At 34.2% G+C, this 27,478-nt stretch overlaps 1 long non-coding RNA gene across 1 annotated transcript; it reads right to left on the bottom strand.

Moving 5' to 3' along the window:
• Positions 1-4,150: 4,150 nt before the first annotated feature.
• Positions 4,151-26,088, bottom strand: LOC134367674 (uncharacterized). The gene is made up of 3 exons (XR_010022428.1): positions 26,028-26,088; positions 7,319-7,401; positions 4,151-5,078 (listed from the first exon to the last, which is right to left on the bottom strand). It is a non-coding gene; the product is annotated as an uncharacterized LOC134367674 (long non-coding RNA).
• Positions 26,089-27,478: the final 1,390 nt, after the last annotated feature.

The raw sequence follows: 27,478 nt of genomic DNA on the forward strand, positions 1-27,478 counted from the left end.
CTCCTCTAACAAAACACAACTTATGTTTGACAAACAGAACAGAAATGTACTTCCACTATTCATATCCCATAATCATTATGGGTTTATCAAAGAATACATTCAAATAAGATAAAAATTTTAGTATCAGACAATTATAACAAAACAAAGAGCAACATCATGTCAATATCACAATAGAGAAATGATATGACCAAATTTAGCATCCAATCATAGAAAAGACACATCACAAAAACCGCAGCAAATATATGTAGTCGTGAAATATGGAAAACATTTTTCTTTTGAGATTCCTCATGGTAAATTTAGCAAGATTGCTTGATTCCATGCAGTTAGATATTAGCTCATTTTTCTAAGAGCAACAATTGTTCCTGAGCCGTTTTTACACATCATAAGAAATAGTACAATACCCTATGCTACAAGGTCACATTTTTATTGCTTTTTCCATATAAAACTTGGGAGGGTTTTAACCCTTATTATTTTTGTCATTTTTTCTTCTATCATGGTAATTGAGACCCTGAAATAAAAGAGAAAGTTTACTATACAATTGACAGTATAGAATTCTAGTGGAACAATAAAAAGATGATTCTTTGTGACCATTTCACAAATGGCCCCTTGTCTAATAATCTTACTGACTGGTTGGTCAACTTTACAATTCAATTAAATTTGTTTATATTTTTATTATTTTTCTTTTCTAACTCCTTTTTTTTTCCTTCTCTAAATCCTTTGCCTAACTCCTTATCTCATTCTGTACTACATTAACATAAAAAAGCAAAGGTTTTTAAAAAATTAGGAAATGTCATCACCGTGAGTGCTTTTATGTTATTATATACATATATATTGTTTATTATATATATACATATTTACGTATGGCATCTGTACAGTGTAAAAGTTTCAAAACTGGTGATACATAACTGTTTTAGGGCGTAATTATGATTAGCTATAAAATATGCATATTAAACAGATGCAAACATATACATATATGTAAATGAGTAATATATTTACCAATTGTACACATATCTGTGTAAATTACAATTTTCTTCCCATATTATTAGAAACATACCTTGAGAATGTATTTTTTAAATTATTCAACATATACCAGATTAATTTTAAAAGCTTCATAGTACTCATAGTATAGACTTAGTACGATGTATCAAAAAATAGTTTTGACTTTTTTGAGCCCATTACTTTAATGCTGTGTCACATATAGTTCTGGACGGTGAATTACTTTGTGTAACTGAAGGTAAATTTATAACTTTGCTAAAAAATACCAAATTACTTAAGTAATTTTTATTAATTATAGAGCTTACTTAATAGGTAGTTGCCCATTTAAATTTATTTTTGAATATCCTTTGATGGATATGATTAACCCCGCTTTTAAGAACTCTATCAGTTCATAATTATTTGATTAACAAAATTATTATACATGAAGTCTATGTACATTTATATATATACTCACATATGATAGTCATATATAGAAATGATAGATTCATAAACCCTCATTGCTTTTACTTATGTTCTATATATTGCATTGTACTTAATTGATTCTTTGTGTATTATGTTTATATAAATAAGTTTGCATTTAAAACAAATTTTGCCAAAGCAAAATAGTATTGTATACTACAGGAAGCAATACTATATAGTTTTAAGTAGAAAATAAAAAGTAAAGAATTCAAATATCAATCTCTTCAGAAACCACTAAAAGTAGCACAAAAAATATAGTAATATTCTAGTTACTATTACTACATAAAAATTACCACAAAATTTATCTGCTATTTTATGTTCCACATGTAATTATCTGTTTTCCCACTGGGCTCTCTCAATAATATAAATGCAGCACATAATCTTCACTGGGCACATGATGGGAACTGAACAAACATTTATGAGATGAATGAAATAATTAGTTTGAAAGAAATTAAAGAAATGATGAGCAGAAAGAAATCCACTGTTTACTAAGATCACTGTCCAAAAGTATTGTTGGATGTCTCTTTTAGAGAAGATGGAGTAGACACACCTTTCCTATTTTTCTCTCTAGGTAACACTAAAAATCTTGATGTTTTATATAAAACAAACATAAGAAGAATCTGAAAGGTCGAGATAAGATACGTGACTGGTTAGGGACCTTATGACTCAAATAAACAACATGATGATATTTTCCGGGTTTTGCTGTTGTTTGTTTGTTTCTCTTTCTGCATTTTGTTTTGGTTTCGTTTATTTTATTTTTTTAAGATGTCCGGTAAGGGGATCCCAACCCCTGACTTGGTATTGTCAGCACCACGCTCACCCAAGTGAGATAACCGGCCATCCCTATATAGGGATCCAAACCCATGGCCTTGGCATTATCAGCACCAGACCCTCCCAAGAAAGCCACGAGCTGGCCCTTGGTTTGGTTTAATTTTGCCTTCTTCATCCCACATCTGTAGCTAAAGATTCTGGCAACCGAGAAATGCCAGAGAGTGCCATCAAGAACAACAATGATGAAAGCCCCCCAAAAGGCTGCTTTCTTAAACAAAGTGCTAGAAAAGGGCAGTCTGACATTATGGAAAAGTTTCAGACAGTAGCAACATGATTACAGCCAAACACTATCCTGGCCCACAATTGGCCAGCAAAGGCCAATTGAGAATCTAGACTTCACCCTTTCTGGGCTGTAAGCAGTCACCCCAAACTGCCCCAATGTTGTCATGGATGTCTCAGTACATAGCTGGGACTTTCATCCTGGAAGGATAATGAAGAGCATGCCACCCAACATTCAGTTAATGGATTTGTAGCTGGATAGGATAAGGGGAGCCTTGACTTCCATTCTCCCTGGGAAATTATAAAGTTCCTTTTCTCTCCTTGCTGGAGTAGTGTCAGAAGAGGCCTGGTAGAGATTAATGACTGCTGTGGACTGAATGTTTGTGTGTCTCCAAAATTCATATGTTTAAGCCCTAACTCCCAGTGTGATGGTATTTGTTGATGGGGCCTCTGGGAGATAAATTTAAATGAGATCATGACAGTGGGGTCCTCATGATGGGATTAGTGTGCTTAGGAAAAGTGGCACCAGAAAGTTTGGACTCTCTCTCTCATTCATTCTCTTTCTGACACAGTGAGAGGGCAGTTCTCTGCAAGCCAGGAAGAGAGCCCTCACCAGAATCCAACCATGGTGGCACCCAGATCTTGGCTTCCCAGCCTCCAGAACTGTAAGAAGTAAATTTCTGTTTCTTAAGTAACCTAGTTAGTGGTATTTGGTTATGGCAGCCCAAACTGGCTAAGAATGACTTTTAGAACAGTTTAAAGGAAGGCAGAAAAAGGAAGACAGAGAAAGAAAAAGAGAGAACAAACACACACAAAAATAATAAATGGCAGATTTAAGCAATAACAAACGAATAACAACATAAATGTAAATGGTGCACAGATAACAATTAAAAGACAGACACTGGCACAGTGGATTAAAAAACCATTACTCTACTATTTGGTGTCTACAGAAAACATGTTAAACATAATGATATAGGCAGATTGAAAGTAAAAAGATGGTAAAATATGTATTGTGCCAATGATAATCAAAAGCCAGCAGAAAATGGCTATATTAATAACAGATAACAGAATTCAGAGCAAAGAAAATTCTCAGCAACAAAGAGCATTATATAATGATAGAAAGTTTAACCCAATAATTAGACATAGACATCCTAAGTGTGTACACCTAAACAACCTATCTGTAAAATGTGTGAAATAAACTGATAGACTTAATGGGAGAAATAGAAGAATCTAGGAATTTCTATTCCCCTTTCACAATAATTCATAGAACAACTAGGCAGATTCAGCAGTAATGCAGAATATCTCAACAACACTATCAACCAACAGGTTCTAACTGACATTAATAGAACACTTCTGTCAACAGCAGCAAAATTCCATATTTTTCAAATCTCCACAAAACACAAACCAAGAAAGAGCATATCCTGGGACAGAAAATGTTGGGCGTCTCCAACAGCCACATGGGACCCCCAACAGGTTTTTCCTTTCCCTAGAGGGTTGGGGCCAAAGGGATTTCCCTTTTCTCCCCCTCAGGACGCGGGGCAAAAAGAGATTCCAAGAGATGGGTGAGCACACTGCTGCTCTCCCAGATAAGGAACAAACACATACACATGCAGCGGGGGTTCTGTCAGGCAGTTCCATTTATTGTAACACGAAAGATCATATTCATATGCTTAGCAGGTGGGGATTTCCAAGCTTAGGCCAATCCTTGAAAAGGTCAAATGTGCACGTGCCTTGCCTCTCTATGCTTAGCTTTCTCCCTTAACTTCCCTTGGGGTCCACCTTTTATCCATTTAGGCCAAATGTTGTTTTTGCTTAGAAAAAGGGCACGGTCCCATAGTTCCCCCTTTTTTATTTTAATAGAAGTCTTGTGTGGTTGTGTCTCTCTTAGGTTGTCCCCCCCCCCCATTAAGGGATCTTACCCGTCATTGACTATCCAACCAAGCCGAGGCTGAAAGAACCTGTATTGGTCTTGTGTGATTGTACCTGTCTTAGATTGTCCCCCCCCCCCGTGGGGGATCTTACCCATCATTGACTATCCAACCAAGCTGAGGCCAAACAGGAGATTACACCTTGATGTTAATTTTTTTTTTTTAATGTTAATTTTTTGAAGGGCCAAATTGACCCCAGCATCTTGGGGGTGTTGTTCATTAGCTATCTTTTCCACCACCTGGGTGAGCATGGTGAGGGACCCTAGGTTGCACCTTATAAGGGCCGTTAGCCGACCCCACATGCATGGAGGGCCTGTTAAGGCGGATATTAGAGTAGTGAGCCAAGGGGAAGTTCCAAACCAGCCTTCAAACCAGCCAGAAATGGCCTCTCTTTCCCTCCTATGTTTTTCTAATCCTTCTCTTAATTTAGCTAAAGAATCTTTAACAACACCGGAATGGTCTGCGTAAAAACAACATTCTTCTTTGAGGGCTGCACATAATCCTCCTTGTTGCAGAAACAGCAAGTCCAAGCCCCTTCTGTTCATGTTTGGTGAGCCAGAGCATGTGGAGAAGAGGGTGGACTTGCTTCACCAATCATGGAGAAGACCCGTAGCAGAAGATAAGCTTGCTTCATTGTGGACTTTCCTGGAAAACATAAGAAAGGTTTTCCTCAGGGTTGTTATCACCCTGGGCAGTGGATGAGAACTTGAGATTTCTGGCTGGCACCCATACAGGGTTGGGCTCGTTGAAAGGAAAAATACATCCAAATCCTCTGCCCATAGTTAAGAGCGGGTCAGGGCCTCTCCATTGTCCTGAAAGGGGATCTTTCCATTGCACCTGAATGGCAGGACATGGGGATTGGGTTGACCAGTGTTTTTGGAAAGCAGTTATTGGCTCATGTATTGGAAAATTTAAAATATTTAAGGTAAATAATGCTATTCCTAACTGTTGGTGGGGGCTAATAATTCCCCCTTTTTGTTTTAAAAGTTAGTTCTTTAGATTTTGATGGTGGCGTTCTATTATGGCTTCTCCCCGAGGATTGTAAGGGATGCCAGTGGAATGGCGTATGTTCCAAGTGGATCAAGTGGCTGGGGATGGCAGGGGCCCAGGGTAGGCCCCACAAAGGAGTTCCCATAATAATCATCCTTTTGTTTATCTCTCTAAGATCTTGGAGCATTCTCCATTTTCCTGAAGCCTTTTTTATTACAAAAACGGGCATGTTCCAAGGGCTGACAGAGGGTTGAATGTGTCCCAACCTAAGTTGTTCTTGTACAATATCTCTTAAATCCTATAGTTTGTGAGAAGGGAGTGGCCACAGCTGCACCCATATTGGAGGTCCGTCCCTCCATTTAATCTGGGGGACCAGGGGAGCATCTCTCCATTTTAACCACCCTTTTGTTTCAAAAGATGGTGTTTCACCTCCTACCCCAATGATTTGAGGCCCAGGGACAACATCCCAGCTAGGAGGCACTTCCTCTTGGTGGAGGACAGTTCGATCTGCCCCTGTATCAATTAAGCATCAGAACCTTTTACCATCGATGGTGATGTCCATTTTGGGCCTTACTCTGGGGACTATAGGGACTGTCCAATTAGCCCTGGGCCCTTTTGGCTGGTTACTTTCATGACCCACTTGGAGTGACGGAGCTAGGGGTTGCCCCTGGCTTAGTTTAAAGGATTGCCATCTTTGTCAAATTTGGACCTACAGTCCTTTTTCCAATGTAACACTTTTTAACATCCGGGGCAAGGTGTGGTAGGGTTTTTTTTGCCTTTAGCCTTGGGACATTGGCTTTTAAAATGACCTTGTCTTTCGCAACCAAAACATTGTCTCTTGAAGGGTGGGGAAGTATTGTTTCCTGAGGGGATCAGGGCGGTAAAAGCCTTGAAGGCTTCAGTTAAGTTTTGTGTCAAGGCTGTGGATAAAGTCCTGGCTTGAAAATGTTGACTCCCTACCTCCTTGGAAGCGACAACCCACTTCTCCATGGATCAGTCCCTTAAGCCTGCGCAAGGCAACTTATGATCAGTGGTCATTCCATCCCATATAAGCATCTTAACAAACTGATCTCTGAGTGGGCTGGGGGGAAATTTTCTTTGTATATTTTGCTCTACCCTAACAATAAAGGAAGGGAGGTCTTCATTGGGCTTCTGGGTTATTCCAGCAATTGGGGGCTCCATGGGGCCCTCTGCGAGCTTTGCCCAGGAAGCTAAGGCGGTAGCCCTGACTTGGTCTTCATAAGGAGGCGGGATTGCCGCCTGTTGGATTCCTGTACTATATTGATCTGCAGTTCTGGACAACATGTCAAAGGTAACTGGGATGACGGGATTGGCTGCTTGATTCATTTCTGCTTGGGCATGGCACTCCTCCTTATAAAAGGCACAGAATTTAATAAACAAATTTGGGGGGAGGACTGCCTTACATAACATCTTCCAGTCCTGAGTGGTGCAGGGCTGATGGGCTAGTCCCTGAAGGATAGTTTCTGCCCATGGAGAATTAGGGCCATCCTCGGCAACAGACTTTTTTAGTTCTTTTAAATCCTGGGCTTCCCAAGGATACCAAGCGACTGGTCTGTTGCCCCCGGATTAACATTAACAGGGTAGGCTTGAAATGAAGGTATTAGTTGATCTATGGGATTTCCCCATGTATCTTCAAGTGGTTCGGGTTTACTGAAAAGAGGAGCTGAAATCGGGAAAGCTTGGGGTTGTTTGGAAAAAGGCGGGGGTGGACTTTCAAATTTAGCCCAATTGGTATTTTGGAGCAGAATAGCCTTAAGGGCTGGATCACTGGGCTTCTCCTGAGAATTCCCCATGGCCAAAAACTAAAAAGGAGAAGACAGAGAAAGAAACAAAAGTAAAAGGAAAGATACGAGCTTGAGGCCATTGGTACTCACCCTGATAGCAGATTTCTCTTGAACGTTGTCCTTCTTTCTGAAGCTCCGCACTGTAGGTCAGGCAGGGCCTCTTCGTCATCCATCTTTTAGGATCATGTGGCAATTTTGGCCATCCCCGTGGAAAGGAAAAGGTGAAAGTGGTATGAGGTGCCATCCTCACATGGGGCATGAGCTGTTGGGTGTCTCCGGCAGCCGCACGGGACCCCAACAGGTTTTCCCTTTCCCTAGAGGGTTGGGGCCAAAAGGATTTCCCTTTTCTCCCCCCAGGACGCGGGGTGAAAAGAGATTCCAAGAGATGGGTGAGCACGCCACTGCTCTCCGAGATAGGGAACAAACACATACACATGAAGCGGGGGTTCTGTCAGGCAGTTCTGTTTATTGTAACACAAAAGATCATATTTATATGCTTAACAGGCGGGGATTTCCAAGCTTAGGCCAATCCTTGAAAAGGTCAAATGTGCACGTGCCTTGCCTCTCTATGCTTAGCCCTCCCCCTTAACTTTCCTTGGGGGCCACCTTTTATCCATTTAGGCCATCTGTTGGTTTTGCTTAGAAAAAGGGCACGGTCCCATAAAAAAGCAAATCTCAACAAATTTAAAAGAATAGAAAGCATACAGAGTTTGTTCTCTCATCACAATGTAATCAAGCTGAAAACCCACAACAAAAACAAAGGAAAAACTCGAAAACTTTGCCAAGTAAACAACATACTTTATACATAACCTATGGGTCAAAGAAGAATTATCAAGGAAAATCAGAATATCCACTCAAATAGATGCAAATGGAACATTTCAAAATTTAAAATAGAAAACAGAAATAGAAAATGAATAAAGAGAAGATGGAACACTTCTCAATTCATTTAATGAAACCATTATTACTTTGATAAAATCAGAGAGAAACATTACAGAAAAAACAAAACTACAGACAAATGTCTATTGAATACAACCACAAAATCCTTAATAAAATATTAGCAAATAGAATTCAGCCATATATAAAAATAGGATACACCATGACGAAGTGGGGTTAATTCCAGTGATATCAGGTTGATTCCATATTTGAAAACCAATCAACATGATGTACCATAATAACAGGCTAAAGAAAAAAAATCACATGACAGTGTATTGGGTTTTTTTGGGCAACTGGCTGTTATGGGGATCCAAACCCTTGACCTTGGTGTTACAACGTTACATTCTAACCAACAGAGCTAACCAGTAAGCCATTTAAAGGGAATGTATTATTTGATTAGGGAATCTAAGCCTAATATTTTATTTATGGAAAAGCCAGAATATAATATGTGCCCAATTCTTTCTCTGTTTACTAATTTTTTTAATTAACAATTTTTTTTTTTTTGCATCTGGCTGGTATTGGGATTCGAACCCTTAACCCTGGTGTTATAACACCACACTCTATAACCAAGTAAACATGATTGTATCAACTGATGAAGAAAAACAACAAAATACAACACCCATTTATAATTTTTTAAAAAATCCCTCATTAAAATAGGAGCCGAGAAAAACTTCTTAGACTTTATAAAGAGTATCTAGAAAAACCTATAGCTAACATTATACTTAATTGTGAAAAACTGAATGCCCTCCCTCAGGAAACAGGTAGGGTATTAAAAATAGTGATGGAAGGTAAGTTAGTGCAGTAAAGGAAAAAATAAAAATATGTAATAGGCATACATAAAATTGGCACTATTTGCAGAAGCCATGATGTCTACATAGAAAATCCCAAGAAAACAAAAAAAAACTGCATAGAAGTAACAACTCAATTCATCAAGGGCACAAGACAAGATAAGCTTGCAAAATCAACTGTATTTATATATACTAGCGATGAACATATATACACTGATATTAAAAATACAATAAAATTTATGATTGCTGAAAAGATAAAGTACTTTGGTATAAATCAGTTGAAACACGTATAGGACTTATATGTTGAAAACTTCATGATGCTGACAAAAAAAAATTCAAAATAGGTCTAAACAAATGCAGAGACATACCATGTTTGTAAATGGGAAGACTGAACACAGTAACATTTCAGTTCTCCTCAAATTGATATATTGGTTTAGTAAATTCCTAACAAAATCACAAGATTTTTTTTTTTTTTTTTAGATACAGATAGGGTAGTTCTAATACAGATGCAAATACAAAGAAATGAGAATGGATAAAACAATTTTCAAATTAAAAATAAAGTTAGAAGAATCACAGCACTCAATTTCAAAATGTATTTTATAGTTACAGCAATCAAGAAAGTGTGGTATTGGTGGATGGATAGACACATAGATCAATAGAATGGAAGGAGAACCCAAAATGGCCCCACAGAAAGGCCAGCTGATTTCCAATCAAGCTGAAAAGTTAAATTAACGGAAGAAAGCATAACCTTTCAATGAATAGTTCTGGAACAATAAGATAGCCAAAAGCAAATATATGAACCTTGATCTAAACCTCACAGCTTATACAGAAATTAACTCAAAATGGATCATAGATTTAAATGTAAAACATAATAAAAAAAAAGATAAGAGAAGGAAATCTCTGGAATCCAGCACAAGGAAGAATCCTTAGACTTAATACCAAAAGCATGATCCATAAAGGGAAAAACTGAGAAATTAGGCTCCATAAAAACTGAAGACTTTTGCTATTCAAACAGTTTTATCCTGTGTTAAGAAAATGAAAAGACAAACTACAGGCTGGAAGAAATATTTTCATGTCATATTTCCAAAAAAGACTAGTATCTGGAATATATAAAGAACTCTCAAAACTTGACAGTATTAAATAAGTAATCCAATTTGAAAATGAGAAAAAAAAGACATAAACAGAAACTTCACTAAAGAGGATGTACAGTCTGCAAATGAAAATGAAAGGATGCTCCTGGCCATCACATCTTGGGCATGAGTGGTGACACTCAGCTTTGTATCTCATGAATATTCATAACCAATAAAAAATGTGCTAAGAAAAAAAAAGAAAATGAAAGGGTGCTCGACATCACAACCTTCAGATAAACACAAATGAAAATCACAGTGAGATATCATTGCATGTATATCAGAATTACTAAAATTAAAAAGGAAAATAGTGACATCACCAAATACTGACAAGGCTGTAGGCAAAGCAGATGTCACACATTGCTGTGGGAATGTAAAATGTCTCATTATGGAAAACGGTCAGGTTCTTCAAAAAAAAAAAAAAAAAAACAGACACTAATCTTATCATACAATGCAGCAATTGCACACTAGGGCATCTATTCAAGATAAAGGAAAACTTTTGTTCACGTGGAAACTTGCACACAAATATTCATTGCAATTTTTAAATTGTTTTTTAAGTTTATTGTTTTCATTGTACATGTTTACAGGGTACAGTTTATTGTTTCAATACGTGCGTATATTGTATAATCATCGAATCAGAATAGTTAGCATGTCTATCATCTAAACAGTTATTTCTTTGTGGATATAACATTCAAGATCCTCTTTTCTGGCTATCTTGAGATACACAATACAATATTATTAGCTATTGTCACCCTAGAGCACCTGAACTTACTCTTTCTATATAACTGTAACTTTGTAACTTTGTACTGGTCTACCAACCTTTCCCAGGGACCCCCATTCACTCCTTTTCCCTGCCTTTGGTAATCACTATTCTACTTTCTATTTATCTCTTTTTTCCTTCTCTTTGTAATTTACTTTTCTTAATTGTGTAGTAGATTTATCTGTATTGCCTAAACCTGGAAACAACCTGAAGTCCATATAAGTGTAAATGGTTAAACTAAATGCGGTACATCCATATCATGAAGTACTACTTAGCAAGAAGAAGGAACAAGCTACTGATACACGCAAGAACCTGGATAAATCTCCAGCAAATTACTCAGAGTGAAATAAAAGAAATGCGAAGGTGACACACAGTATTATTCTCTTATATAGCATTGTTGAAATGAATCACTCATGTATGCACATACACACACACACACATATATCATGAAGAACAGATTATTGGTTCCTGGAAATCAGGGATGGGAGGGAGGTGGGGACTGGAGGAGTGGGATGTAGGTGTGTTTGTAATGTGCAACGCAAAAGATCATTGAGATGATTCAAATATACTTTAGCCTCGCTGGATCAATATTGATACCATGGTCAAAATATTGTACTACAGAACTGGCTGGAACTGGACAAAGGATTCATAAGAAGTCTCAGTAACGGTTCTTACATCTGCAAATGAATCTAGGATTATCACAAAATAAAAAGTTTAATTAAAATGCTTTAACTTCTTAATCGACAGTGTGGGTTAGCTGGATATGAAGCAAAACATATGCAAACTAAAACATAATTTTTAAAAACAGTGTTCGTGAAGACATATTCTTGTAGCAATGGCAGAACAGACACTTCAGCCCAAACATGCTGAAAAAACTAAGAATGATGGAAAAATATAACAGACATCTGTTTGAAGGTATCAAAAATCCAAAGAGGCTTACATTGTAGACACAGGATTTTAGGGAGAAGTCCCAGTGATGTTAACCAAATTGAATACCCCTTCCCTCCCCATAGTATCCTAACTCAAAGGAGGATATTGGGGACCCAAAATACTTAAGTAGAATGTTTTATCTGAGAAGCTAAACACCTGACTGGGGCTTCCAGCAATTTTATCAGCCTAGAGAAAGCAAATTGGAGCTCAATTCCCACCATGAAAAAGTAATACTAGAAAATACTCCAAGGGTTCATCTGACATTGCCAAGGGGCTACGCCCTAAGTATCAGTATGAACTGGAATTAGAACAATCCTCTCAAAATACAAGACCCAGCTTCAAAAGGACTCAATTTCGATAAGATGAACTGCATCCCAACCTGCTATCTTAACATTTAACATCATCATCTAAATGCCTTTTAGAAGTAAACAAAAATGCTCTATGGAGGGTAGAAAAAATCATTCAGAGCCTCCAATTACTTCTATGGTATTTTATACACAAATTACCGCCTTAAATAAAAAAAACATTCAAAGGGGCAAAATATAAATGGGAAGGAAAGCATTAGCTTCAGGCCTGTGATCTATTTTCTCCATTTACTGGGGTTTCCTGGGATTGAAAGAACTATGGTGTGGTTACACCCATGCAATTTAGAGTGATACTATATACCACTGAACACCTACCTGCAATTTAAAATAATGACCATAACAAGTGCTAGCAAGAATAGAGAATAAACGTAACTTTCATACACTGCTAGTAGGGTATAAAATAGTCAACAGGTATGCAAAAACTTTGAAATTTTCTAAAATAGCCATGCCATTTCTTGATGTTTATACAATAAAAATAAAAATACACATCATACAAAGACTTGTAAACAGTGTATACATTATGAGGAGGACCGGGTTAGGGCAGAAACAAGCAGGAAATATAAAATTGCACAAGGAAACTGAAGTGGAGGGGTGAGTATGTACATTGCCATGCTTTTGGTGATGGTTTCACAAATATATGTACATATGTATGTGTGAAAATATGTATATACTTATATATACATAAGAGAGAATACTTCAAAAAGTTCATGAAAAGATTGCTATTATCTCTTCATTCTATTTTTCATGAACTTTTTGAAGTATGCATATACACATATATAAAGCTTATATTATACATGTACACACATATAAAGCTTATATTATTTAAAATTGAAAATTTTATTTAAATTCAATTATATTCCAATGAATCTGTTAAAAAGTGTAAAATGAACCAATATGTCCCAAAGGAACATCTATAGCAGTAAATACAAAATGGAAATCCTGGATATTGATAATCTGGTAATATATCTCAAGGTATTGAACAAAAAGCAGTAATTTAATACTAAAAATTGGTAGAAATGTATCAAAGACCTCCAGTATCCAGCAGACCTGTAAGGTGCTTGGAAGTTGTCACTCTCATCCTCACAACAAAAAAAGAGCTGAACAAACTGAAAATTAACTCTTCTTAAACCATTATAGAACTGATGTTACAGGATGAAATGCTGCTCCAAATACTGAAGAGAGGAAAATACAGAGAATCACAGTTGACTGAAGTGAAAGCCCAGGAGCAGAAAGCCACTGCTGCATCTAGTACCAAGGGTACTACAGTGCAAAGAACTGCACATCTCAAACTTATTTAAATGTCTAGGGAAACTAAAAGACAACAGGGAAGCAAAACAAGGACACTGGAAAAAAATTTGGCCTATGACAACTACAGCTACAACTAACAGTAGATGCAGTCTAACACTCAGCCAGATAAAAACATAAAATCTTCCACTAAACACTTATTTACCTCAATTCCTTATACCCAATACATTATGTTGGGCTTTGAACTAAAAATTACAAGGCGTACTAAAAGGTAAAAAATAAAATTAAAAAGCAGTTTGAAGAATCAGCATCAAAATAAGATTCAGAAATGGCAGATATTTTGAAATTTTCAGATGGGAAATTTAAAATAACTATAATTAATACAATAAGGGTTCCAACGGAATAAGTGGACAACAAGCAAGAGCAGATGGGTAATGTGAGCAGACAGAAGGGAAATCTAAGATTGAAGCAAAGAGAAATAAAATAATATAAGATCAGTGAGAAATTTTTTAAAAATCATAAAGAAAAAAATCAACAAATCTAAAAAATTTTATTTTCATAAAGGATTAAAAAAATTGACAAGTCCCTAGCAAGACTGATCAAAAAAAATCTGTATAATTTATATCAGCAATGCAAAGGAAATCCTCACACAACATCCTGGAGGCACGTACATAATTATATAGGAACATTTATGATAATAAATTTGATATTACACATAATGAAAAAGTTCCAAGAAAAACAGAGCTTAACAAATCACGAAACTAGGAAATCTCAATTGCCCTGTAGCTCATACATAAATTGCCAAATTACAAATGAAATACAAAAGAATTCTATGCCTGAAATCATAAATTTTCCATATAATGAGAATAAAACACCAATCTTCTACAAGCTCTTCCAAATAATAAAAACAGTAGAAACACTTCTCACGATGTTTCATGTGACCTTTATAAACTTTATGCCACAATGATAAGTACGTTACAAGAAAATAAAATCAAAGATTTATATTCCTCAGGAAACCACACTGCCCACCCATCTTCCCCCACCAAAAAATAAAAAAATTAAAAATCACATATGTTTGACAGACAAAAACAAAAGCTTCAACTATAAAAGGTCATGAATAAACCGGGTAGAATCCAAGCATGAATTATTTTTGGATTAACATTTTGGAAAGAAACTACTTTAACAAAGCAAAGCAGAGAAATATATCGCCATCATAACAGATACAAAGAAACCAAATGACAAATTTACCATTCAGTTATATTTTTTTTTAAAAAACTTACCAAACTTAAGTAAATATCATAATTAGTGGTGAAATACTGAAAATCTTTCCCCTGAGATTACAGAGATAAGAATTCTTACTACAACCAGTTCTATACAAAATTTTAAGTAGGTCAAATAGCCAGGACAATAATGCAAGAAAAATAACAAAATGCGTAAAGGCTGGAAAGAACAAAATGAAACCACCTTTATTCACAGATTGAATAATTATTTTCCCAGGCTATTAAAAAGTGAGTTATAGGTAATGTAGTAGAATTTTTAAGTGAATTTAGCAAGAGAGCTGAAATTCACAGAGTTAAACCTAAACATATTTTTTATAGGAATAGCAATTCTTATCTAACTTTTTAAATACACATCATAAGAAATGGCACAAAAATCATACAAATTCTTAATTTAAATGTTTTCTTTTTCTACATATTTATCAGCTAAAATTCAAAAGTCATTATAACCCTGATTACGGTTGTAATTTTTTTCTAATATCATGGGAACAGATGCCCCCAAAATGTACGATAAACTGCACAACAATATACTTAATATTTAATCCTAGTGGAACAAATAAAAGGGCATTCATTGTGACAATTTTACTTATGGCCACTAGTTTAATGATCTTGCTGACTAATTAGAGATCGTCTGCTTCTAAATGCTTCACTATTAAATTATATTATTTTCTACATAAATTCTTTATATATTTCCTTATTTCTTTTTTTCTTCAACCCTTTACTGTTTCTGGCTTTAAATGTTAAATTCTTACCTGTTCTGTACTACCTTACCAGAAAAAAAAAAAAAAGCAGAATAGATCCTCCAAAAATATCATTAGTGATGTGCCTTCATATCACTATTTCTTTGATTTTTCTTTTACTAATTATCAATCTGTCAACTACTCAGTGTAAATTTTTTAAAAATGTAATGCAACTGTATATCCCTTCACAGATGGAACCATGATTAGCAGTGAGGAGTGTTTTTAAACAGATACATACAAAAATATTTACATATGTAATATGTTTATATACCTGTGCACACAAGTGAAATAAAATAGTTTGCTTTCTTTTTTATCTCGTGATTTCTTCTGCAAGTTTATTAGATCTACCTGGCTGGTTGTAAAAGTTTCATAGTATTCATTGTATTAACACAGTATATGTTATTTTAAATATATTTGTTTTGCCTTTTTGCATCCACACTTTTATGCACATGTTTAACAAGGTCTGTCAAATACAGTTGTAAAAAGGCAATTACCATATAAAGGAATAGGCAAATTTAAAACTTTGCTAAAAATACGAAGTTAATTTTAAATATCCAGGACCATTTTATACATCTTCCATAATCTTGTATCAATATTAAAAAGGGAATCTTGTTATTTATCTAATTTCCACTAAGTATTTAGCATATTTTATATACTAATTGCCAATTCATGATTATTTTTGTGTATATCTGTGGAGGGTATTGACATTAGTGAGATAGACATAAAACACATGTATTTTGCAGGGCCACAGCCTACAGCATAGAAGAACCAAAGTCCTTTAGTGTAGAAGGACTAAAGTCCTGTAGTTCAGAAAGACCAAAGTCCTTAGTTTAAGCCAAAGCTCAACTCTTTAGGAAAACACGCAGAAATGCTAAAATTAGAAAGGACTGGAAAACTTTCACAGGACTAAAGCCTTTGATGTAGATAAGAGAATTAAGGCACAGCAAAAAGTGAGTGCTCTGGGGACAATTGCCCTTGGTGCAGATAAACCTAAATGATGGGAAAGTATGTGAGCTAAAATCTTCAAGGATATTCTGCTAGTTAGTGGTTGGGGGATGTTCCACATCTTACCCTCAGCTGTTTCTTTGAGTTTCCTGGGGAGCTAAGCACTGCTATGGTGATTGATTATCTCATTGTTTCTTTTTGTACCTCACATAGCTTAGTTTTATGGCTCTTTCTGATGGTAAATTGCTTGAACTATTTTAAGTTACACCTGCTTTAATGAAGATTGCCATGTAGCCAGTTTGTTTATGTTTTCACTATGATTGATTAACCACCTGTGTTTCTTCTGTAACTTTCTTGTCTTTACAATAAAAACTGAAGCAAAAAACCTGACTGGGGCTGTGCCTGGGCTCTCCTCTCTTGAAGGCGATTTCCCGGGGTGAAATCCCTTTAGGCTTCTCATTGCTCTGAATACATGGGCTCTGAGTAATCTCTTGAGTCTCTGTCACTCTTTCAGAAGTGACATATATCCTTAATGCATTTTATTAATTCCACTTGTTAAAAAGACTGTAATTTCATAATTACTTGAATACCAAAATGATTAAATAGTAAGACTATGTATACATCTAAAATTTTGTTACTTTCTCTTACATTCTATATATTTCCTGTTACTTAATTGATTTTGATATATACTATATATAAATCACTTCACATGTAAAATACGTTTTTCCAAAGTATAGTTATATTTTATATTATTTAATTACAGCATATAGAATATTTTCCTATAGGTAATGCAAGCGTCACTTCATTATTTTGTATCAAGAGCGTCACTTCATTATTTTGTATCAAGAGATTTAGTCTGTTCTTATACTTTTTCTCATGTGTGTCAACATAAGCTGCAGATCAGCAATTACAGAAACAAATCCTTTTGATATTTTGCTTGTGAATGTGCTTTAATTTGCATATAATCTGTGCAGATATGCTTATATATTTTAATAAGAAAAATTGATACCTTGTCTTTTTTAATTTTTCACGAGTTTTTATTTTGCTTTGTTTTCTTGCTCTTGCCAATCTGAGTTATCTTTTTATTTACTTAAATTGAAAAAATTGGATTGACAAAATAGCTACTGAAGTTTTAAAAGACATTAATAATCTATATATTTGATATTAATATAAAGTATCAAGAGTATCAATCAACAAATATATATCAACCAAAAACTTGCAAGAAATTAAGATAAAGAACACACACACACAAGCAGGATGATTTAAATGATAGCTTCTTTCTCAACAAAACCCGTGGAGAACCAGAGATAAAGCACCAGCATCTTTCCAGTGCTGAAAGAGGAAACATTCAAGCCAGCATTCAACATGCAGCAAAATTACCCTTTCAAACTGAAAGTGAAATAATACTCAGCCATAAAAACCTGAGACAATCTGTTGCTGTCCAACCTGTAATATAAATAATGCAACAGGAAGTTCTCCTGGCTGAAGGGAAACAACACCTGATACGTACTGAGAACTACAGAAAGGAGTGAAGAGGACTTGAGAAAAAAAAATGAACAAATATGAAAGCCTGTTTTGTTTTTTTTTCTATTATTTCATTAAAAGACAAATAACACTTGAAACAAAAATGTAAGTAGAAACGTAGATGGAAAATATGTGCAAAATTCATCAAACTATAAGATTAAGATTTGTGCATTTAATTTAATGTATTTTAACTCCTTTACCAAAATTAATTGTACTGTTGTGGTTATACAAGTATTTACACAAAGTGATATGATCCTAACTTGAAATAAAACAAGATAAGTAAAGGATTCATATGCCAGCCTCTTCAGCAATGACTGAACATGATAAAAAGTGATGTAAGTAATATTCTGGTGACTATTTCTGCATAATAACAAATCACCAAAACACATATTGTCTACAGTATATTCCATATTTACTTGTTAGTTTTTTATTAGGCTATACCTCAGTAATATACCTCTACCACATAATGCATACCTGGTACATGCTGGGAACTAGGGAAATATTTAGACATTTTAAGGAAAAAAAACTTAATTGGAATACATTAAACAAATGACAGAGAAGCTCCACTGCTTGAGTAGGTTACTGCCATAAAATATCTTTATATTATTGATATAAATATTATTAATTGGCTATAGAAGGAGAAACAACTAAAAACGAAAACATGTTTCAAAAAAATAATATGTGTGGAATTGTCTGCTTTCATTAAATGGCAAACAAGCCATTTCCATCCATCCATCCTACTAAGAAAAACCAGGAGAGCTGGCAAATATTAAACACATTGTTTGAAAGCACCATAAACCCAAGGAAGCAAGCAATGGAGGAGACTAGATCTCAGTTTGAAGAGAATCCCAGATGGTAAGACCCAAATGTGATATTCTTTTTCCCTCAAGGCTTATACTAATTCAAAGGAGGTGACTGAGAAGCCAAGATGCTACGGAGGAAGTTTTACATGAGAAGTTAAGCAGCTGACCAGGGCTTTCAGCAGCCTCACCAATGCAAGGGACACAGATTGAGTTCAGGACCCATCATGGCAGAGAAGATCTGGAAAACAATCCAAAGACTGACATGCCATCCCTGATAGGCTATTTACTTAGTGTTGATATAAACTAGAAAAAGAAAACTCTTCCCAAAACATGACGTACAGCTTCTAAAGGACACGATCACTGAGATGAACTACCCCACCCCACCTCTCAAAGCAAAAAGGAAATCCTCCCAGGATAAAAATAAAACCATCCAGAGCATGCAATTTTCCTTTAAGTACTTCATACAGAAAATCCAGCACGCATTAAAAAATAACTATACATGTAAAATGTAATGAGAAAGGGTTTGCTTCAGGCCTATGATCTATTTTCTTCATTTACTAGGGATACCTGAGACAGAAAGAGATAGGACCTGGCAATTTAGAGTCACAGTGAGATACATACAACTGCACACCGATTAGAAAGCTACAATTAAAATAACTAATTATAACAAATGCTGGCAAGGAGGTAAAGCAACTGAAACTCTTAGTGCTGGTAGCATGTAAAATAGTACAATCACATTCCAAGACCCTTTGACATGCTCTAGAAAAAATTAAATGTGTATACAACTCTCGTGTAATCCAGTCATTTCTTTCCTTGATGTCTTTCAAAAACAAAACAAAACAAATGAACAAACAAGCAAAAATACTCGAAGTATATGTTTATACAAAGTCCTGTGCAAGAAGACTTTTAATAGTATGTGAATGGTGAAAGGGCTTGAGCAGAAACAGGAAGGAGAAATATAATGGCCGACAAAGAAACCTGGTGAGGGGGGATGGACATTTACATTATTTTGTTTGTGGTGGGGATTTCATAAATATATACATATCAAAATTTATACTGTTTATTTTAATGTTGTACAGTTTATTTTAAATCAATAATACCTCAATAAGTTATTTAAAATTGTGTAGATGCATCAACACATGGTCATATAGGAAAATTCATACCATTATTGCAAAAGAGGAAATCCTGAAGATTTAAGATTCGATAAAACACTTCACAAAATTAGAAAATAAACCAGGAATATAAACCAAAACTTGAAATAAAAAAATAAAAGTATCATCAATTAATCAAATTAAACGAATTAAATAATCAACAATACTAAAAGGTTTTTTTAAAGGTTAAAAATATTAAATAAACCCTGACAAAACTGATCAAAGAAGAAAACCACCACCAGCACTACCAACATCACCAAGAGAAATACAGAAGGGATCATCACTATGGATTCCGGAGACACACAAATTATATTACAATCAAATTTATGCCAATAAATTTTTAATTACATGAAATATCACAAAAAATAAAAGCACCATTTAACAAATAGATAAACTAAGAAATGTCAGTAATTCTGTATGTATTAAAGTGCATCTGTACTGAGAACCTTCTTGCAAATGAATTCTATGTCCTGATGTCTGAATTCCTATCTTTTCCATGTAACTGAGAAAGATGTAACCACCAATTTTGCACAACATCTTCCACAGAAAAATAACATCTAAACACTTTCAAAATTTTTATGAGACCCCAATAAAGTTTGTACCAGACTGATAAAGACATTATACATAGGGAATTATAAAAGTTTTTATGCCTCATGTCAAAATACAAAAAATAAATAAATAAAATGCAAAACCTTTGTTTTACAAACAGATCAAAGATACCTCAACTAAAATACCCTATGAACAAAATACGTTTCATCTAAGAGAAGATTTTTGTTGTCTTATCATTTTGAAATCAAACTAGTTTGGAAAACAAAGTAGTAAAACCATATCACTATCACAACAAATAATAAAGAGAAACCTTTTGACATAATTTACTACTAATTTAAGATTTTTAAAAACTTAGAAAGCTGCAGTAAGTATCACAACTATTGGTGAAAGATGGAAAACCACCCCCTGAGATCAGAAGAGAGAAGAATGCTTACTATCACTAGATCTACTCAACATTTTCTGGACGTCATAGCCAGCGCAATAATGCAACAAAAAGGGGGGGGGGGGAGGCATAGCAATTGGAAAAGAAGAAATTAATCCATCTTTATTCATTCATTGCATGTTCATGTTTCCAGACTATCTAAAAGCAATCTATAGGTAATATATCACAATTGATAAGTGAATTTATCAAGCTGGGTGGTTATCACACAGTTAAACCTAAACACATTTTTCTAAGAATAGCAATTCTTACTTTTTAATAAACATTTTAAGAAATGGCACAGAAACCAACAGAACAAGGTTATATTTTAAGGCTTTTTCAATATACTTATTAGACAATGTTTGAGAGTCATTATAACCCTGATTATTGTCGTATTTTCTGATATCATGTGAATAGATGCCCCAGAATGTAAAATGAACTTGATAATACACCTGATGTTTAATCCAAAGGAAAATTAAAAAGGCATTCTTTTGACAAGTTTCCTTATGGTCTCCAGTTTATTTATCGCATTTACTAATTGGAGATCTGCTCTATCTCACTCCTAGTTCGGCCTTTCAGCATAACTTCTCATCTGTTCTGCACTACTTTAAAAAGGAAAATATTTCATCATTAGTGATATCCCTTCATGTGACTATTTCTTTGATTTCCTTTTACTAATTACAAATCTGGCAGGTGTTCAGTGTAAAACTTCCCAAATTGCAGATCACATCTCCTCATAGAGGTAATAATGATCAGCAGTGAAGTTTTTATATAAACAGATATACACATACACATTCACTTGCACATATGATATATTTAAATACATGCACACACATGTGAAAGAAACTACAGTTTACTTTCTTTTTTCATTAGCAATATTATTGGAGAATTTGGGGTTCTGAAAGTTCTTTTAACTAAGGCCCTTTGCTTGTGTAACCTTGCAGGTGGAATGTGCTTGTTTGCAACGGACCCATAAAAGTTGGTTAAACAGTAGTCTGCCTCTTGGGTTTCTGTGTCCCTGCTGCTTGCTTGATTGAGCCACCTAACTTCGCAAAACTGCTTGCCAAAGATATGTTTAGAAATTGAAACTAACAGCACCTACTTAACCACACTTCCTATTTTTGTAAACCTGCTTGAAGGACCCAGTTTGTGTGACTCTGCCTAGATACAGACAGGGCCAATAAAAGGTTTGCATGCCTGCTCAAGAAAAGTATATAACCACAGCTCTCCCTGCACTCAGGGTCCCAGGATCTCAGGACACAAGTCCAGCTGAGTCCCACTAGTGTTCTTGCCCCACTAGCGTAATAAACTTCCCAACTCTCCATCTCTCCAAGTGACTGGAATTGTTTCCTCGCCGAATTCTTTCCATAACAGTATAACTTGAACATATCTTCTGCAAATATATAAGAACTACCTGATTGGTTGCAAAGCTGTAAAGGCTGTAAACCATAATAGTCATGCTTCCAACACAATTTACTAACAAACAGATTTTTGTCATTTTTTAACCAAACTTTTATGCACATTTCTGAGTCGCTTTGTTGACTGTAGTCCTAGAAGGAAAATTACTGTTTATAAAGGGTTGACATTTTCCAAAATATCTTAAAGATACAAATATCATGTGACTCAGCCATTCTATTCCTTGATACTTCTCTAAGAAAAATGAAAGTGTCTGTGCACAGAAGAATTGTACTAAAATATTCATAGCATGAAAAATGGGGAAGGGTCTGAGCAGGACCAGAAGGGGTAAATTCAAAGGTGCACATGGAAACCTGGGTGAAGAATGAACATGTTCATTATATTAATCATAATGATGGTTTCACAAATATGTAGATATCTCAAAACATAATATTATTTTAAAGTTATGTAGTTTATTTTATGCCAACTATACCAAAATAAAGTTGCTAAAAATGTGTAGTACCCATCAAAATACGTGTCTAAAGAAACATTTCAGCATTAAAAGCAAAAGAAGAAATCCTGAAAATTTAAGATCTGACAACCGACCTCAAAATTTGGGAACAAAAGAGTCAATTTAAACCAACAGATAATAGAAATAAAAAAAAAAATTAGAATCAGTTAATGAAACTCAGAAAAAAGTTAAAACCAACACATCCAAAAGTTGGTTTGTTTTTAATTGCTTTCTTTTTGAAAAGGTTACAAAATTATAAATCCTGACAAGACTGATGGGGGAAAAAAAAAAGGAAGACATACATTATCAATTCCAGAAATGTAGAGTAGATAATCATTAAAGATGCTGGTGATGCTTATATAATATTTGAAGTTATACAAAATGACAAAATACCAAAAAAAAAAAAAATACATCTTAACAAAATAAGAAATTCAGAAAATCTCAATGATCCTTATATATATTAATTGAAATACATAGTGAAAATCATTCCTGCAAAGTTTCCACAGCCGAACGTCTGATTTTTTGAAATTTTCCCCACATTTCTATAAGAATACCAAACATGCACAACCTCTTTCACAGAATAAAAACAGTAAAAACACTCCACAGAATGTTAGTAAGACCACTATAAACTTTACACTAAACTAATAAGGACACTATTACAAAAGAAAATCAATGACTATTATTCATCATGACAATTTTTTTAAAAATGCTCATGTTTGACAAATGGAATCCAAAAACACTTTCAGTTATAATACCCCATGCACGAATTGGGTTTAATCCAATGGACTGTTACTTGTTTAACATACTGAATCTCTTTAATAAAACAAAGGGCAAAATCATGTCATGATCACAACAAATACACAGAAACCATTTGACAAATTTACTATCTAGTTATGGTTTAAGGAAAAAACTCAGAAAACTGCAGCAAATATAATTAGTGATGCAATATTGAAAACCTCACCCTGAGATCAGGATTGAGACAAGGGTGTTCACTATTTCCATCTATTCAGCATTTTACAGAGGTCAGAGCCAGGGCAAAAGTGCAGGAAAAAATGCATAGTGACTGGAAAGGAAAAAATGAACCCACTCTTGTTCACAGATTTTATGATTATGTTTCTAGAATATCTAAAAGCCATTTACAGGTAATAAATTAGAATTAATAACTGCATCCAGCAAAATTGCTGGATTTCATACAGTTAAATCTAAACACACTTATCTGAGAATAGCAATCTCACTTTTATAGATATCATAAGAAATGGCATGAAAACCCTACACACCAAGTCTATATTTTAAGTCTTTTTTCATATACAAATCAGATAAAAACTGAGAAGATTTTAACCCTAAAAATTGTCACTTTTTCTGATATCATGGTAACAGTGGCTCACGAATATTAGTTAAACTCTAGCTTACACTTGACATTTAATCCTAGTGGAACAACAAAAAGATCATTCTTTGTGACAATTTTTCTTATGGCCTCCATTTTAATGATTTCGCTGACTAATTAGAGGTCAGCTTCCTATAAATCGGTCACAACTAAATTAAATTATTTATCCACATAAATTTTCTATATTTTTCCTATTACTTTTTTCCCTTTATAACTCTGTTCTAATTCTGCCTTAAAGCATAACTTTTTACCTCTACTGTAATGCAGTCATTAAAAAAAACAAACAGATTGTCGAAAAGAATCATTAGTGATATGCTGTTGTGTGAATATTTTATTTTCATTTATTAACTACAAACAAATGTTCACTCAATGTAAAATTTCCAAAAAATACAGATTCATATTCTTTCACAGGAGTAATCATGGTTAGCAATGAAGTGCATAATTTAACAAACATACATATCAATATACATATACATAAATAATATATTTATATACATAGGAACACATGTGAATAAATTACAGTTTGCTTGTTTTTTTACTAACAGTATGTCATGAAGTTATCTTCTGTAATAATTAAAGATTTACCTGATTGGGTATAAAATCCACATAGTATTTATGGTATGAACTCAGTTTATTACACTAAAATAGCTGTTTTGACCTTTTATATCCATATTTTTATGTACTTTTGAAAAGTTCTGTAAAATACAGTCATAGAAAGGCAATTATTGTGGAACAAGGTAGGTGAATTTAAAATATTCTTTAAAAATACCAAATTAATTTCCAAAAATAGTACTATTTATGCTGTCTCCAAACTCTGGTATCAATGGATAACAATGTGATATCTTGTTATTTAATTCACCCTAATTATTAAGTATTTTAATACTAATAGCCAACTAATACTTATTATTGTGTATATCATACATGCATTTTACTAATATCATTTGATAGAGTATGTCATTTTATAATTATTTGAATACTCAAATTACTACATATTATGTATATAAATATATGCATAAATTGTTACTTTCACTTACATTCTATACATTCCTTGTTACTGAATTGGTTCTGATATGCACTCTATTTACATAAATCATTTCACTAACAGAAAATGTTTTCCAAAGCATAAATTTATTATATATTATATAATTAATATAATGTAAAATATTTTTTACTATGGGTAACACAAGTGTCACTTCATTACTTTTTAGTAAGTGTTGTGTTATCTTACAATTTCTCATCCTGTTCAACATTAACATCAGATCATCAATATAACAATTCATATTAATATTTGCTCGTGAATGTATTTACATTCTTTTAATGTGTATACATATAATCTATGCAGATTTTTAATATATTTTAATGAGAAATTATAAATGGGAATTTTGGCTTTTGGTTTTTTCTGTGTGGGGTTTTATTGGCTTTTGTTTTTGTTGCTATTGTCAATGAAATAAATTGTCCTTTTATTAACACAAATAGAAAACTTTGAATTGAGTTTCTATTTAAAATAGCAATTGAGATTTTAAAATTTTAAGCTGCCAGATAGAAATCTAAAATAGCAATTTAAATTTAATAATAAAAACATCCAATAAGCACAAAAGCAGGTACAAAAAGAGGGACAAAAGAAGTAATGAGAAAAATAGAAAGCAAACAGCAAGATAATCAACTCTAAAACAAACTATATTAATAGTAACACTGGCTTTAAAAGGAGCAGGTTAGGAGGGGTGATACCAATTGAATTCAAAATGGAAACTCTCTGAGAACAAAAGACACCTCACCTGCCCAGGAATGATGATTTAAAGATGGCTGCCTTACTAAAAGAATCCATGGAATACCAGAAATAATGGAGAAGAATATTTCCAATACTGAAAGAACAAATGCAACTCTTAACAGAATTCTATATCCAGCAAAATATTCTTTCCAAACTAAGAAATAAGACATATGCACATAAACAAACCTGAGACAGTCTGTCACTGAATTGTCAGTGATTTCTGTTGCTACGGGAAGTTCTACGGGCTGCAGGAAGTGGCATGTGATGGAAACCGAGAATATCCGGTATGCCAGAAAAACCCTGGGCAGAAAGACTGAGATTGTGCGCCCTCTGCTGACAGAAGTTGGTAATGGCATTTGGTTGGAATTTCAGTCTAAGAATTTATGCAGCATCAGAACTGCTGCATTGTATTACTGGTCATGAGAGAGTCACTAAGATTTGTCCAGAATCCAAGCAGGGGCCATAGCATCATCTCCTTTTTCTTTTCATAACTTTTTTTTTTCTTTCTTTGTTTTGTTTTATTTTGTTTTGTTTTGGTGGGTACGGGGATCTGGCCCCATGACTTTGGTGTTATAAGGCTGCACTTTAACCAACTGAGCTAACGGCCATCCCTAAACCCCATCTCTTGGTGGAAGGAATGCCAAAGATTGTGTGGGCATGTTTTTAAACTGCCACAGGTAAAAATTCAAAAGAGATATTTAAATCGAATGATTTTAAAGATTTAAGAAACACAAAAGTAGGTACAAAAAGAAGAACAGAAAAATAAAAAGTGATGGGAAAAACAGAAAACAAATGGCAAGATGGTCAACTTTAAAACTAACTATATTAACAATAACACTGAATTTAAAAAGAGGGTCAGAAGGGGTGATTTTACAACTCCACACAGAAATTTGGCAGATAACAATTATGTTCATTATCTTGATTGTGCTGATAATTTCATGAGTAAACGCATATTATAAATTGTATCACACTGCACATTTTAAGACTGCATTTTCTTTTTGAATGTCAATTATACTTCAATAAGTCCTTTTTCAAAAGTGTGGAGTGAGCCTCAACGTGCAACTAAAGAAAAGTTCCCACATTAAATGCAAAAGAAAAAATGCTGAAAAATTTAGAATCTAATTAATCATCTCAAGAATTTAGAAAAACATGGTAATGTAAAATGAAATAAATAAAGGAAAACAAATGAATATATCTCTACAAAAAAACAAAAGTTTTCTCTTTTGAAATTCTTAATAAAACTGATAACCACTAGCAAGACTGATACAGGAAAAGGAAAAGGCACACATTATCAATACCAGGAGTATTAAGGAGACATCATAACACATTCCAAAGGCACAGACATAAAATTATAAGGACTTGTATCTAATACATTTGAAATGAGGTGAAACGACAAAATAAAAAAATAACACACACACAACTTAAGACTACAGAACAACTTAGGAAATATGAATATCCATATATTTATTAAATAAATTATGTCTCTAATGAGAAATCTTCCTATAAACAAATTCTATACTTTGGTACCCCAAAAGCCATGAACCTTTCCATATAATTGAGAAAAAAAATTATTTTTCACCAACTTTTCCAGAAAATAGAAACAGTAAAAAGATTCCCCAAAAATGTTTGATGAAACC

The sequence above is a fragment of the Cynocephalus volans genome, chromosome X (genome assembly GCF_027409185.1).
Source record: "Cynocephalus volans isolate mCynVol1 chromosome X, mCynVol1.pri, whole genome shotgun sequence".
Lineage (NCBI taxonomy): Eukaryota > Metazoa > Chordata > Mammalia > Dermoptera > Cynocephalidae > Cynocephalus > Cynocephalus volans.